Source organism: Mustela nivalis (genome assembly GCF_964662115.1).
Source record: "Mustela nivalis genome assembly, chromosome: 3".
Lineage (NCBI taxonomy): Eukaryota > Metazoa > Chordata > Mammalia > Carnivora > Mustelidae > Mustela > Mustela nivalis.
This window is the reverse complement of record NC_139022.1, coordinates 6,698,197-6,713,736: the sequence shown is the minus strand read 5'-3', so window position 1 is coordinate 6,713,736 and position 15,540 is coordinate 6,698,197.

The following is a 15,540-nucleotide window of genomic DNA, read 5'->3' as shown; positions in this document are numbered from 1 at the left end:
TAACACAATGTCAATAAAAATTTATCTATCAATAATCACTCTCAATGTGAATGGCCTAAATGAGCTCATAAAATGGCATAGGGTTGCAGACTGGATAAAACAAGAGGACCCATCCATATGTTTTCTACAAGAGACCCACTTTGAACCTAAAGATTCACCCAGACTGAAAGTGAAGGGATGGAGAAGCATCTTTCATGACAATGGGCCTCAAAGGAAAGTGGTGGTAGTGATTCTTAATCCACTGAGCCACCCAGGCACCCCGTAGGTGGTAGCGATTCTTATATCAGATAAATTAGATTTTAAACAAAGGACTGTAGTCAGAAATACAGAAGGAAACTACATAATTCTTAAAGGGACTATCCACCAATATTATCTAACCATAGTAAATAATTATGCCCCCAATATAGGAGCAGCCAATTACATAAAAAATCTGTTAATCAAGATAAAGTCTGATATTGATATGGCTACATTAATAGCAGGGTATCTTAACACGCCTCTCTCAGAAATAGAAAGATCCTAGAAGCAGAAAATCAATAAAGAAACAAGAGCATTGAATGACACATTGGACCAGATGGACCTCATAGATATATACAGAACATTCCATGCTAAAACAAAAGGATATTCGTTCTTCTCAAGGGCACATGGAACCTTCTCAAGAATAGACCAAATACTGGGTCACAAATCAGGAATCAACCAATACCAAAAGACTGAGATTATTCCCTGCATATTCTCAGATCACAATGCTTTGAAACTGGAGCTCAACCACAAGGAAAAGTTCTGAAGGAACTCAGACACATGGAAGCCAAAGACCACCTTGCTTAAGAATGTTTGGATCAATTGGGAGATCAAAGAATAACTGAAACAATTCATGGAAACTTATGAGCATGAAGAAACGTTGGTCCAAACCTTTAGAATACAGCAAACACGATCCTAAGGTAGAAATATATAGCCATCCAAGCCTCTCTCAAAAAAATTGAAAAATCCAGAATACACCAGATGTCTCTACACCTTAACGAACTGCAGAATCAACAACAAATCAAACTAATTCCACACATGAGAAGGGAAATCATCAAGATTAGAGCTGAGATCAATGAGGTAGAAACCAGAGATACAGTTGAAGGTATCAATGAAACTAGAAGCTGGTTTTTTGAAAGAATCAATAAGATCGAGAAACCATTGGCCACACTAATCCAAAAGAAAAGAGAGAAAGCCCAAATTCATAAAATTATGAATGAAAAGGTAGATATTACAACTAACACCAAGGAAGTAGAAACAATCGTCAGAAGTTATTATCAACAGTTATATGCCAATAACCTAAGCAACCTAGATAAAATGGATGCATTCCTAGAAAACTATAAACTCCCAAAATTAAACCAGGAAGAAATTGGCAACATGAATAGAACAATATCTAGTAATGAGATTGAAGCAGTTATCAAAAACCTCCGAAAAAACAAGAGCCCAGAACTTGATGGATTCCCTGGGAATTCTACCAAGATTTCAAAGAAGAAATAACACCTATTCTCCTGAAGCTGTTTCAAAAAATTGAAGCAGAAGGAAAACTTCCCAATGCTTTTTATGAAGCTTGCAAAACCCTGATCCCCAAAGCAGACAAAGACCCTACCAAAAAGGTGAAATTCAGACCAATATCTCGGATGAATATGGATGCTAAGATTCTCAACAAGATCCTAGCATACAGGAGCCAATAGCACATTAAAACAATTTTCCACAATGAACAGGTGGGATTCATCCCTGGGCTACAAGGATGGTTCAACATTTTCTAATCTATCAATGTGATAGAACAAATTAATAAGAGAAGAGAGAAGAACCACAATGTCCTCTCAATTGATGCAGAAAAAGCATTTGACAAATGAAGACATATAATGGCTATTAGACTCATGAAAAAATGTTCATCATGACTAGCTATGAGGGAGTTTCAAATTAAAACCACATTGAGGTATTACCTTACACCAGTTAGAATTGCCAAAGTTAGCAAGACAGGAAACAACATGTTTTGGAGGGGATGTGGGGAAAGGGGAACCCTCTTACACTGTTGGTGGGAATGCAAGTTGGTGCAGCCTCTTTGGAGAACAGTGTGGAGATTCCTCAAGATATTAAAAATAGAACTTCCCTATGACCCTGCCATTGCACTCCTGGGTATTTACCCCAAAGATACAGATGCAGTGAAATGAAGGTCCATCTGTACCTCAATTTTTATAGCAACAATGGCCATGGCTGCCAAACTGTGAAAAGAACCAAGATGCCCTTCAAAGGATCAATGGATGAGGAAGATGTGGTCCATATACACTATGGAATATTATGCCTCCATCAGAAAGGAAGAATACCCAACTTTTGTAGCAACTTGTACAGGACTGGAAGAGATTATGCTGAGTGAAATAAGTCAAGCAGAGAGCGTCAATTATCATATGGTTTCAATTATTTGTTGACCATAACAAATATCATGGAGGATATGGGGAGTTAGGGAGGAGAAGAGAGTTGGGGGAAATTGGAAGGGGAAGTGAACCATGAGAGACTATGTACTCTCAAAAACAATCTGCAGGTTTTGAAGTGGCAGGGGTGGGAGGTTGGGGGAACCAGGTGGTGGGTATTAGAGAGGGCAAGGATTGCATGGAGCACTAGTTTTGGGCAAAAATAATTAATATTGTTATTCTGAAAATAAATAGAACAAATAGACATAAAAAATTAAAGTGTTACCTTTTCATCTCTTTTGTCAGAAGAGTGAAAGTGTTGGTCAAGTTCCTTGAGGTAAAACTCACAAAAGTTTGGAGGCCTCACACGTGACAGGAGACTCCTGTTTTTTTTAAATCTCGAACTTTTTTTTTACATAGAGATCCTGGAATCTAATTGATTACAGATCAGATTCTCCTAATCCAGCACTGATCCCCACAGTAGTTTCCTCTTGTAAATCTCTGATCAGTTAAGCTATAACTCCCAATATATGTCTGTCTCTTCAGTGTTGGTGCAAGGCTGTGTACTGTGTTGTATCTCTTTTTAATATCCAGGACAGTATTGTTAATTTTTGAGTGTGGTCACCTTTTTACTTGATAGAATGGATTTATGACTCTCAAGCTACTTACCTGTGGAATCAGAAAACAGAAGTCAGAATTATTTAATTTGTGGTAGAAAGCTATATCTTTGGTCATTTTAAATTTTTTTATTTTTTTAAATAAACATATAATGTATTTTTATCCTCAGGGGTACAGGTCTCTGAATCACCAGGTTTACACACTTCACAGCAATCACCATAGCACATACCCTCCCCAATGTCATAACCTCACCCCCCCTCCCGACCCCCCTCCTCCCCAACAAACCTCAGATTATTTTGTGAGATTAAGAGTCACTTGTGTTTTTTATCCTTCCTGACCCCATCTTGTTTCTTATATCCTTCTCCCTTCCCCCTAATCTCCAATGTTGCATATCCACTTACTCATATCAGGGAGATCATGAGATAGTTGTCTTTCTCCGATTGACTTATTTCACTAAGCATGATACCCTCTACTTCCATCCACATCATCACAAATGGCAAGATTTCATTTCTTTGATGGCTGCATTGTATTTCATTCTGTATATATATCACCTCTTCTTTATCCATTCATCTATTGATGGAAATCTAGGTTCTTTCCATAATTTGGCTATTGTAGACATTGCTGCTATAAACATTCGGGTGCACGTGCCCCTTTGGATCACTACGTTTGTATCTTTAGGGTAAATACAAGTAGTGCAATTGCTGGGTCATAGGGTAGTTCTATTTTCAACATTTTGAGGAACCTCCATGCTGTTTTCCAGAGTGGTTGCACCAGCTTGCATTCCCAGCAACAGTGTAGGAGTGTTCGCCTTTCTCCACATCCTTGCCAGCATCTGTCATTTCCTGACTTTTTAATTTTAGCCATTCTGAATGGTGTGAGGTGGCATCCCATTGTGGTTTTGATTTGTATTTCCCTGATGCTGAGTGATGTGGAGTGCTTTTTCATGAGCTGTTGGCCATTTGGATGTCTTCTTTGCAGAAATGTCTATTCATGTCTTCTTCCCATGTCTTTTTTTTAAATTTTTTATTTTTTATAAACATATATTTTTATCCCCAGGGTACAGGTCTGTGAATTTCCAGGTTTACACACTTCACAGCACTCACCAAAGCACATACCCTCCCCAATGTCCATAACCCCACCCCCCTTCTCCCAACCCCCCTCCCCCCAGCAACCCTCAGTTTGTTTTGTAAGATTAAGAGTCACTTATGGTTTGTCTCCCTCCCAATCACATCTTGTTTCATTGATTCTTCTCCTACCCACTTAAGCCCCCATGTTGCATCACCACTTCCTCATATCAGGGAGATCATATGATAGTTGTCTTTCTCTGCTGGACTTATTTCGCTAAGCATGATATGCTCTAGATCCATCCATGTTGTCACAAATGGCAAGATTTCATTTCTTTCGATGGCTGCATAGTATTCCATCGTGTATATATACCACATCTTCTTTATCCATTCATCTGTTGATGGACATCTAGGTTCTTTCCATAGTTTGACTATTGTGGTCATTGCTGCTATAAACATTCGGGTGCACGTGCCCCTTTGGATCACCACGAATGTATCTTTAGGGTAAATACCCAGTAGTGCAATTGCTGGGTCATAGGGCAGTTCTATTTTCAACATTTTGAGGAAGCTCCATGCTGTTTTCCAGAGTGGTTTCACCAGCTTGCATTCCCACCAACAGTGTAGGAGGGTTCCCCTTTCTCCGCATCCTCGCCAGCATCTGTCATTTCCTGAATTGTTGATTTTAGCCATTCTGACTGGTGTGAGGTGATAACTCATTGGGGTTTGATTTGTATTTCCCTGATGCCAAGAGATATGGAGCAATTTTTCATGTGTCTGTTGGCCATCTGGATGTCTTCTTTGTAGAAATGTCTGTTCATGTCCTCCGCCCATTTCTTGATTGGATTATTTTTTCTTTGGATGTTGAGTTTGCTAAGTTCTTTATAGATTTTGGACACTAGTCCTTTCTCTGACATGTCATTTGCAAATATCTTCTCCCATTTTGTCAGTTGTGCTTTGATTTTGTTAACTGTTTCCTTTGCTGTGCAAAATCTTTTGATCTTGATGAAATCCCAATAGTTCATTTTTGTCCTTGCTTCCCTTGCCTTTGGTGATGTTCCTAGGAAGACGTTGCTGCGGTTGAAGAGGTCGAAGAGGTTGCTGCCTGTGTTCTCGTCAAGGATTTTGATGGATTCCTTTCTCACATTGAGGTCCTACATCCATTTTGAGTCTATTTTTGTGTGTTGTGTAAGGAAATGGTCCAAAATCATTGTTCTGCATGTGGCCATCCAGTTTTCCCAGCACCACTTGTTAAAGAGGCTGTCTTTTTTCCATTGGATATTCCTTCCTGCTTTGTCGAATATTAGTTGACCATAGAGTTGAGGGTCTATTTCTGGACTCTCTATTCTCTTCCATTGATCTATGTGTCTGTTTTTTTGCTTGTACCATGCTGTCTTGACAATGACTGCTTTGTAATAGAGCTTGACGTCTGGAATTGTGATGCCACCAACTTTGGCTTTCTTTTTCTATATTCCTTTGACTTTTTGAGGTCTTTTCAGGTTCCATATAAATTTTAGAATTATTTCTTCCATTTCTTTGTAAAAAAGTGGGTGTGATTTTAATAGCAATTGCATTAAATGTGTAGATTGCTTTCGGAAGCATAGACATTTTCACAATATTTGTTCTTCCAATCCAGGAGCAGGGAACATTTTTCCATTTCTTTGTGTCTTCCTCAATTTCTTTCATGAGCACTTTATAGTTTTCTGAGTATAGATTCTAAGCCTCTTTGGTTAGGTTTATTCCTAGGTATCTTATAGTTTTGAGTGCAATTGTAAATTGGATTGACTCTTTAATTTCTCTTTCTTCTGTCTTGTTGTTGGTTTAGAGACATGCAACTTATTTCTGTACATTGATTTTATATCCTGACACTTTACTGAATTCCTATACATGTTCTAGCAGTTCTGGAGTGGAGTCTTTTGGGTTTTCCACCTATAGTATCATATCATCTGCAAAGAGTGAGAGTTTGACTTCTTCTTTGCTGATTTGGATGCATTTAATTTCTCTTTGTTGTCTCATTACTGAGCCTAGGAATTCTAGTACTATGTTGAACAGCAGTGGTGATATCGGACATCCTTGCCATATTCCTGACCTTAGTGATAAAGCTTTCAGTTTTTCTTCATTGAGAATGATATTTGCAGTGGGTTTTTGATAAATGGCTTTTATAATATTGAGGTATGTGCCCTCTATCCCTACACTTTGAAGAGTTTTGATCAGGAAGGAATGCTGTATTTCGTTAAATGTTTTTTTTTTTTTTTTTTTTAGAATTTCTTTTTTTTTTAAATTTTTATTTTTTATAAACATATATTTTTATCCCCAGGGTTACAGGTCTGTGAATCACCAGGTTTACACAGTTCACAGCACTCACCAAAGCACATACCCTCCCCAATGTCCATAATCCCACCCTCTTCTCCCAAACCCCCTCCCCCCAGCAACCCTCAGTTTGTTTTGTGAGATTAAGAGTCACTTATGGTTTGTCTCCCTCCCAATCCCATCTTGTTTCATTTATTCTTCTCCTACCCACTTAAGCCTCCATGTTGCATCACCACTTCCTCATATCAGGGAGATCATATTATAGTTGTCTTTCTCTGCTTGACTTATTTCGCTAAGCATGATTCGCTCTAGTTCCATCCATGTTGTCGCAAATGGCAAGATTTCATTTCTTTTGATGGCTGCATAGTATTCCATTGTGTATATATACCACATCTAAATGTTTTTTTAGCATCTTTGAGAGTACCATATGGTTCTTGTTCTTTCTTTTATTAATATATTTTATCACATTGATTGATTTGTGGATGTTGAACCAACCTTGTGGCCATGGAATAAATCCCACTTGGTCATGGTGAATAATCCTTTTAATGTACTGTTGAATTCTATTGCCTAGAATTTGGGTGAGAATTTTTGCATTTGTGTTCATCAAGGATATTGGTCTGTAATTCCCTTTTTTGGTGGGATCCTTGTCTGGTTTTGGGATCAAGGTGATACTGGCCTCATTAAATGAATTTGGAAGTTTTCCTTCCATTTCTGTTTTTTGGAACAGTTTCATGAGAATAGGAAATAATTCTTCTTTAAACGTTTGGTAGAATTCCCCTGGGGAGCCATCTGGCCCTGGGCTTTTGTTTGTTTGGTGATTTTTGATGACTGTTTCAATCTCCTTACTGGTTATGGGTCTGTTCAGGTTTTCTATTTCTTCCTGGTTCAGTTGTGGTAGTTTATATGTCTCTAGGAATGCATCCATTTCTTCCAGATTGTCAAATTTGTTGGCATAGAGTTGTTCATAGTATGTTCTTATAATTGTTAATATTTCTTTGGTATTGGTTGTGATTTCTCCTCTTTCATTCATAATTTTATCTATTTGGGTCCTTTCTCTCTCTCTTTCTCTCTCTCTCTCTCTCTCTCTCTCTTTCTCTCTTTTCTTTTTTTGATAAGTCTGGCCCAGGGTTTATCAGTTTTATTAATTCTTTCAAAGAACCAGCTCCTAGTTTCATTGATTTGTTCTATTGTTGTTTTTTTGGGGGGGTTTCTATTTCATTGATTTTTGCTCTGATCTTTATGATTTCTCTTCTCCTGCTGGGTTTTGGCTTTCTTTCTTGTTCTTTCTCCAGCTCCTTCAGGTGTATGGTAAAGTTGTGTATATGAAACACTTTTTTTTTTTTTTTCCTTGAGAAAAACTTGTACCACTATATATTTTACTCTCAGGACTACCTTCACTGTGTCCCACAGATTTTGAACTGTTGTGCTTACATTATCATTTGTTTCCATGATTTTGTTTTCAATTCTTCTTTAATTTCCCGGTTGACCCATTCATTCTTTAGAAGGATGCTGTTTAGTCTCTATGTATTTGTGTTCTTTCCAAATTTCCTCTTGTGATTGAGTTCTAGCTTCAGAGTATTGTGGTCTGAAAATATGCAGGGAATGATCCCAATCTTTTGATACTGGTTGCGACCTGATTTATGACCCAGGATATATTCTATTCTGGAGAATGTTCCATGTTCACTAGAGAAGAATGTGTATTCTGTTGCTTTGGGATGAAATGTTCTGAATATATCTGTAATGTCCATATGGTCCAGTGTGTCATTTAAGGCCTTTATTTCCTTGTTGATCTTTTGTTTGGATGGTCTGTCCATTTCAGTGAGGGGAGTGTTAATGTCCCCTACTATTATTGTATTATTGTTGGATGTGTTTCTTTGATTTTGTTATTCATTGATTTATATAGTTGGCTGCTCCCACATTCGGGGCATAGATATTTAAAATTGTTAGATCTTCATGTTTGACAGACCCTTTGAATATGATATAGTGTCCTTCCTCATCTCTTATTATAGTCTTTGGCTTAAAATCTAATTGATCTGGTACAAGGGTTGGCACCCCAGCTTTCTTCTGATGTCCTTTAGCATGGTAAGTTGTTTTCTATCCCTTCACTTTAAATTTGGAGGTGTCTTCACGTCTAAAATGAGTTTTTTGTAGGCAGCATATTGATGTTTTTTTTTTTTTTTTTTTTTTTTTTTTTTTTTATCCGCTCGGATACACTGTGTCTTTTGATTAGGTCATTTAGCCCATTAACATTCGGGTAACTATTGAGAGGTATGAATTTAATACCATTGTATGGCCTATAAGTAACTTTTGCTGTATATTATCTCTGTTTCTTTCTGATTTTCTACTTTTAGGGTCTCTCTTTGCTTAGAGGACCCCTTTCAATATTTCCTATAGAGCTGGTTTGGTGTTTGCAAATTCTTCAGCCTTTGTTTGTCCTGGATGCTTTTTATTTCTCCTTCTATTTTTAATGATAGTCTAGCTGGATATAGTATTCTTGGCTGCATGTTTTTCTTGTTTAGTGGTCTAAATATTTCATGCCAGTTCTCTCTGGCCTGCCAGGTCTTTGTGGATAAGTCTGCTTCCAATCTAATATTTTTACCATTGTATGTTACAGACTTCTTTTCCTGGGCTGCTTTCAGGATTTCCTCTTTGTCACTAAGACTTGTAAATTTTACTATTAGGTGACAGTGTGTGGACCTATTCTCATATTTTTTTTTTAAAAAAATATCTTCTTTCTTTATACTTAAGTGTGCTTTTATATTCAACATATATTCACATTTTGCATTTCATCAAATATTATAATAATTTTTAATTGAAATATTTGAAATGTATTCACCTAATTTAATTAATTTTTGTGGTTAATTTTAAGTCTACCTCCTTGTTTTTGTTTCTTCTTTGGCTTTTTTATTTATTGCCTTTTACAGTGGGTCTGTACCCAACCATGACCTGAAAGTAGTGGAGCAGAGAGTGCACATGAGCCCACAAAGCTCACACTCCCAAAGTCACAAAATGCAGAGATTCACAGAGGTCACAGGAATTCCCCCCAGGAGAACTGCAATAAGTGAAAACCATGGAAATCTGTGAAGGTTGGTGCTCACAGAAGTGGGGATAGTTTGATTTAGAGAGATTATTGAAGATGAGCCCATGATCTTGTGGTTAAAGGCCAGAGATCAAGTCACAGCTATTTTTGCTCTGACCCTCTGAAGAAGCACAGAAATCCACCAGGGAACAAAAGCACATATAGAAGTCCAGCTTATATTAAGTCCACCATCCAAAGGTGGGACAGCTCTCCCTAGGCAAAGATACTTAAAAAGCAGCACAAAAGACCCATATCCCAGAAGACAGCCTGGAAGAACAGGTGAATGACAAGCTTAAGGATCACACAAATCTGTAAAACACCAGAGATGGGGGAAAACAGATTCAGGAGTTTCATTACTACTTGCTTATGCTTTATTCTATTTTTTTTCTTTACCTTTTGCCCATTTAAGAGAATCTTATTTTACCAGCTTTTGTTTTTAAATCATTTTAACTTCTATTTTTCACATCTACCTTTTAAATATATATGCTTCATTCTAGTTCTTATTTCTCTCTATTCAATTTGATTTTTATATAACTATAAATTTAGATTCCTTTGCAATTTTGGGATGTGTTGGCTTCTAAAAACGGAACAGAATTCAATCAGGAACAAAAATAACACCCTTTTGTCCATTCTGTGATATTATAGTCCCTACCCCCCTTTCTAAAATATATTTTTTATTGTATCTTGGCTCTGTGTTCTTTTCTGTGGTGGCTTCCAAGAACTTTGGAGTTTTTCTAGGGTGCATTCTACTTGGGTCATGGTTGATATTTTTTATTCTGTTCATTCACTTACCCATATTTCAGTGGGCAGAGTGACTAAGAGGAACTGACCACAAAAAAGAGAACCAGAGGTAATGTTCTCTAACATAGCTAATCAATATAGATATAAGTAGGATGTCAGATATAGCATACAGGATAGGAAAAATATCTGATAGCTAGACTTGAAGGAAACATACATTACAATACTGAATCCCTGATGGCAGAAATTAGGTCTAATCAGACTGAACGTAAAACTGCTATGAATCATATGCAGTCCAAATTGAATGTTCTAACAACTAGAGTCAATGAGGCAGGAGAGATATGTGACCTAGAGAGCAAGCTTATGGAAATTAAACAAGTTTAGGAAAAGAGAAAAGGCAACTAATAGCTCAAGAAGAAAGGCTTAGAGAATTTAATGATGCCTTGAAACAAATGAATGTCCCTATTATTGGGATCCCGGTGGGTGTGAAAGGAGAGACAGGATTAGAAGGTGTATTTGAGAAAATCATGGCTAAGAACATCCTCTATTCTGGGGAGAAAAAAAAAGCCTCCATTTCCAAGAGGCAGAGAATTCAGATCCTCAATTCAATAAAAATAGATCAACATCCCAAAATATAATATTGAACCTTGCAAATCGTAGAGCCAAAGAAGCTATCCTGAGAGAAGCTAGGGAGAGGACATTTTTTACATGAGGAGAGAGGAACATCAGAATGACAACAGATCTATCCAAAGAAACATGGCAGTTCAGAAAGGGCTGGCAAGATATAATCAAGGTATTAAAAGAGAAGAACTTTTAGAGTTTCATTCAAGGCTTTCATTAAGAAGGTAAAGTGAGATAAAGAGCTTCCAGGACAGGTAGAAAATGAAAGACTATGTGACTACCAAGGCAGTCTGGCAAGGAATATTAAGGGGGATACTGTACATTAAAAGAGACCTTAAGAGTAACATAGACCAGAAAATAATAGATAATCTACAGAAAGAGGGGCTTTATAGGCAATATATTGGCAATAAATTAATATCTTTTGATGATTACTCTGAATATAAATGGGATGAGTATTCCAATTAAAAGAAACAGATCTTCATCAGATTGGACAAAAAAGCAAGGGCCATCCATATGCTATCTACAGGAGACTCATTTTATACCTAAGGACACCTCCAGGTGAGAGAGTGGAGAACTATTTACCACACTAATGGTCCTCAAAAGGAAGCAGTGGTAGCAATCTTCATATGAGACAAATTATACTTTAAACCAAATATGATAGTAGGAGATGTGAGGGAGGGGCATTTTATCATAATTACAGGGTCTATCCTACAAGAAGATCTGACAGTTGTAAATATCTGTGTCCCCAACGTGGAAGCAGGCAATTATATTTACCAACTAAAAATCAAAGTAAAGAAATGTAGTGATAATAATACAGTAATAATAGGGGGCTTTAATAACCCACTTGCAGCAACGGACAATGGATCTAAACAGATCAACAAAGAAACGACTTTGTATGACACACTGGACCAGATGGACTTTGCAGGTATATATACAGAACATTCCATCCTAAATCAACACAATACTCATTCTTCTTGAGCGCACATGGGGTTTTTCTCCAGAATAAAACACATAGTGGGTTACAAATCAGGTTTCTACCCATACCAAAAGATTGAGATTATTCCTTGCACATTTTCAGGCCACATTACTTTGAACCTGGAATACAATCATAAGGAAAAATTTGAAAGGAACACAAACACTTGGGGTTTAAAGAACATCCTACAAAGAATGAATGGGTCAACCAGGAAATTAAAGAAGAACTTAAACTATTTATGCAAGCCAATGAATACAAAAACACATCATTTCAAAAACTATGGAATACCCTTAAAGGCAGTCATAAGGGGGAAAAACTGCCATCCAAGCTTCTCTCAAAAAATTAGAAAAATACCTAAATGCAAAACCTAAACTTATACCTAAAGCACCTGGAAAAAGAACATTAAATAAAGCCTATATCAATTAGGAGAATACAAATAATAAATACTAGAGCAATGATCAAAGAAATAGAAACCAGAACAGGAGAACAGATCACCAACACTAGAAGCTGGGTCCTTGAAAGAATTAATAAGAACAAAAGACCTCTGGTAAGACTTATCCAAATTAAAAAAGAAGCAACCAAAATTGATAAAATATGAATGAAAGGGGACAGGTTATGACCAATACCAAGGAAATACAGAAAGCTGATAGAAATTATTATGAATAAGTATGTGTCAACAAATAAAGCAATGTGGAAGAAATGAGTTTATTTCTGGAAATTTATAAACAGCCAAGACTGACACAGGAAGAAATATAAATCTGAATACGCCCATGCCAAGCAAGGAAGTTGAAGCAGTAATCAAAAACCTCCCTCAAAAAAAAAAAAACAAAAAAACAAAAACAAAACAAAAACAAAAAACAAAAACAAAAAAAAAAAAACAATAATCTTGGGCCAGCTTGCTTCCCAGAGAAATTCTACCAAACATTTAGAAATGAAATAATACCTATTCTACTGAAGCTGTTTCAAAAAAAAAAAAAAATACAAGTGTAAGGAAAACTTCCAAACTCTTTCTTTGAGGCCAGCATTACCTTGATCCCTTAACCAAAGACCACATTGAAAAGGAAAATTACAGGCCAATATCCCTGATCTGATGAATATGGATGCCAAAATACTCACTAAGACACTAGCTAAGAAGATCCAGCAGTACCTTAAAAGGATTATTCATGATGACCAGGTGGGATTTTTTCTTGGGATTCAAGGCTTATTCAAAATTCACAAATCAATCAACATGATAGAGCATATTAATAAAAGAAACACAAGAACATATGATCCTCTCCATCTTTTGCAGAAAAGAAATTTGACTAAATACAACATCCTTTCTTGTTAAAACTCTTCAAAATATAGGGATGGGGGTATATTTCTCAATATCATAAAAAAGTCTATAAAAAGTCCATAATGAAGATCACTCAATGGGGAAAAACTGAGAGCTTTTCCCTTAAGGTAAGGAACATGACAGGGATGTCTACCCTAAGCACTATTCTTCAAGATATAACTATCAGTGCTAACCTCATCCATCATACAACAAAAATAAATTAAAAGAAAAATCAAACTGACAAAGAAAAAGTTAAACTCTAGCTCTTCACAGATGACGTGACACTTTATGTGGAACACCCAAAAGACCACCTGAAAATTGCTAGAACTCATACAGCAATCCAGAAATAAGGCAGGATATAAAATCATTGCACAGAAATCAGTTGCATTGTTATACAATACCAATGTTACTGAAGAAAGATAAGTTAAAGAATTGATCCTGTTTATAATTGCACCAAAAACCATAACATAACTAGGAGTAAACCTAACCAACTAGGTACACAATCTGTATTCTGAAAAGTATACAACATTTATGAACAAATTGAGGCAGACACAAAGAAATGGGAAAGCATTTCATGTTTATGGATCAGAAGAATAAACATTACTAAAATGTCTTTCCTGTTCACAGCAATCTAAAAATTTAATTCAATCTCTATCAAAATGCTGTGTACATTTTTCACAGAGCAAGAACAAATAGCCTTAGAATTTGTATGGAAACAAAAAGATCCTAATTCACCAGGCAATGTTGGAAAAGAAAACCAAAGCTGTTGGCATCATAATGCCTAACTTCAAGTTGTATTACAGAGCTTTGATCATAGACAGTATGATAATGGCACAAAAATAGAAAGATCAATGGAACAGAATAGACTGTACAGAAATGGACCCTGAACTCTAGGATCAATAATCATTGACAAAGCAGGAAAGACTATTCAAAGGAAAAAAAAAAAGACTCTTCAATAAATGGTGCTGTGATAGTTGGACAGACACATGCAGAAGAATGAAACTGGATCATTCTCTCATACCATACACAAAGATAAACTCAAAATGGATGAATGACATAAATGTCAGACAGGAATCCTTCAAAATCCTAGAAGAGAAGAAGAGAAGTAACTTTGTTACTTTGTGTTGGAGTTTGTTACTTTGTGTTGGAGGCCACAGCATGGTTGGAGTCGAGGACCAAACCAGGCCCTGACTTGTGTCTCCTTTAAAGTCCAGATGCCTTGACAAGGTTAAGGACAGGAAAGTTGAGTAACACTGACAAAGGGTCTGTGCTATGTGTTGTGTGCTTGCCTACATGACTCCCCCACAATCTCCCTACAGAAGGGAACAATGTGGTCAGGGTCATGAGTTCTTAATTGGTCCTTGTTGTTCCTGTACCTCCCATAACCCAATCCTTGATTGATTGTCTTGCTAATGGATTTAGCTGAGACTGCCTGGCATCAGGAGGTTTGCTTGTAGTTAATGTAAACTTGTTATAGAAACTTGCAGTCATCTGACTAGGTACTGATGTATTACTCCTTCTATTGTGCTCTGCCTTATAAATGCTTGTAAGATGTGGAATAAAATAGGCACTGTTGGACATGCTCCTCAGTGTACCTCCTGCCCACATCTCTTTGTCTCTTAATTTCTTTTCACCATCCTCTTACCCTCACGTTTCTTGGATGATTTGTCACGCTGGCCGCAACAGCTTTGATCATAGAGAGCATGATAATGGCACAAAAATAGACAGATCAATGGAACAGAATAGACTGTACAGAAATGGACCCCGAACTCTAGGATCAATTAATCTTTGGCAAAGCAGGAAAGACTATTCAAAGGAAAAAAAAAAAAGACTCTTCAATAAATGGTGCTGTGATTGTTGGACAGCCACATGCAGAAGAATGAAACTGGATCATTCTCTCATACCATACACAAAGATAAACTCAAAATGGATGAATGACATAAATGTCAGACAGGAATCCTTCAAAATCCTAGAAGAGAAGAAGAGAAGTAACCTCTTCAATCTTGGCTGCAGCAACTTCTTGTAAGACTCATCTCTAAAGACAAGGGAAACAAAAGCAAAAATGAACTATTGAGGCATCATCAAGATAAAAATATTCTGTGGAGCAAAGGAAATAATCAACAAAGCTAAAAGACAATCAACAGTATGGGAAAATATATTTTCAAATGACATACCACATAAAAGGCTGGTATCCAGGGGTGCCTGGGTGACTCAGTGGGTTAAAGCCTCTGCCTTCGGCTCAGGTCATGATCCCAGGGTCCTGGGATCGAATCTCGCATCAGTTTCTCTGCTCAGCAGGGAGCCTGCTTCCCTTCCTCTCTCTCCGCCTGCCTCTCTGACTACTTATAATCTCTGTCTGTCAAATAAATAAATAAAATCTTTAAAAAAAGGGCTTTTATCCA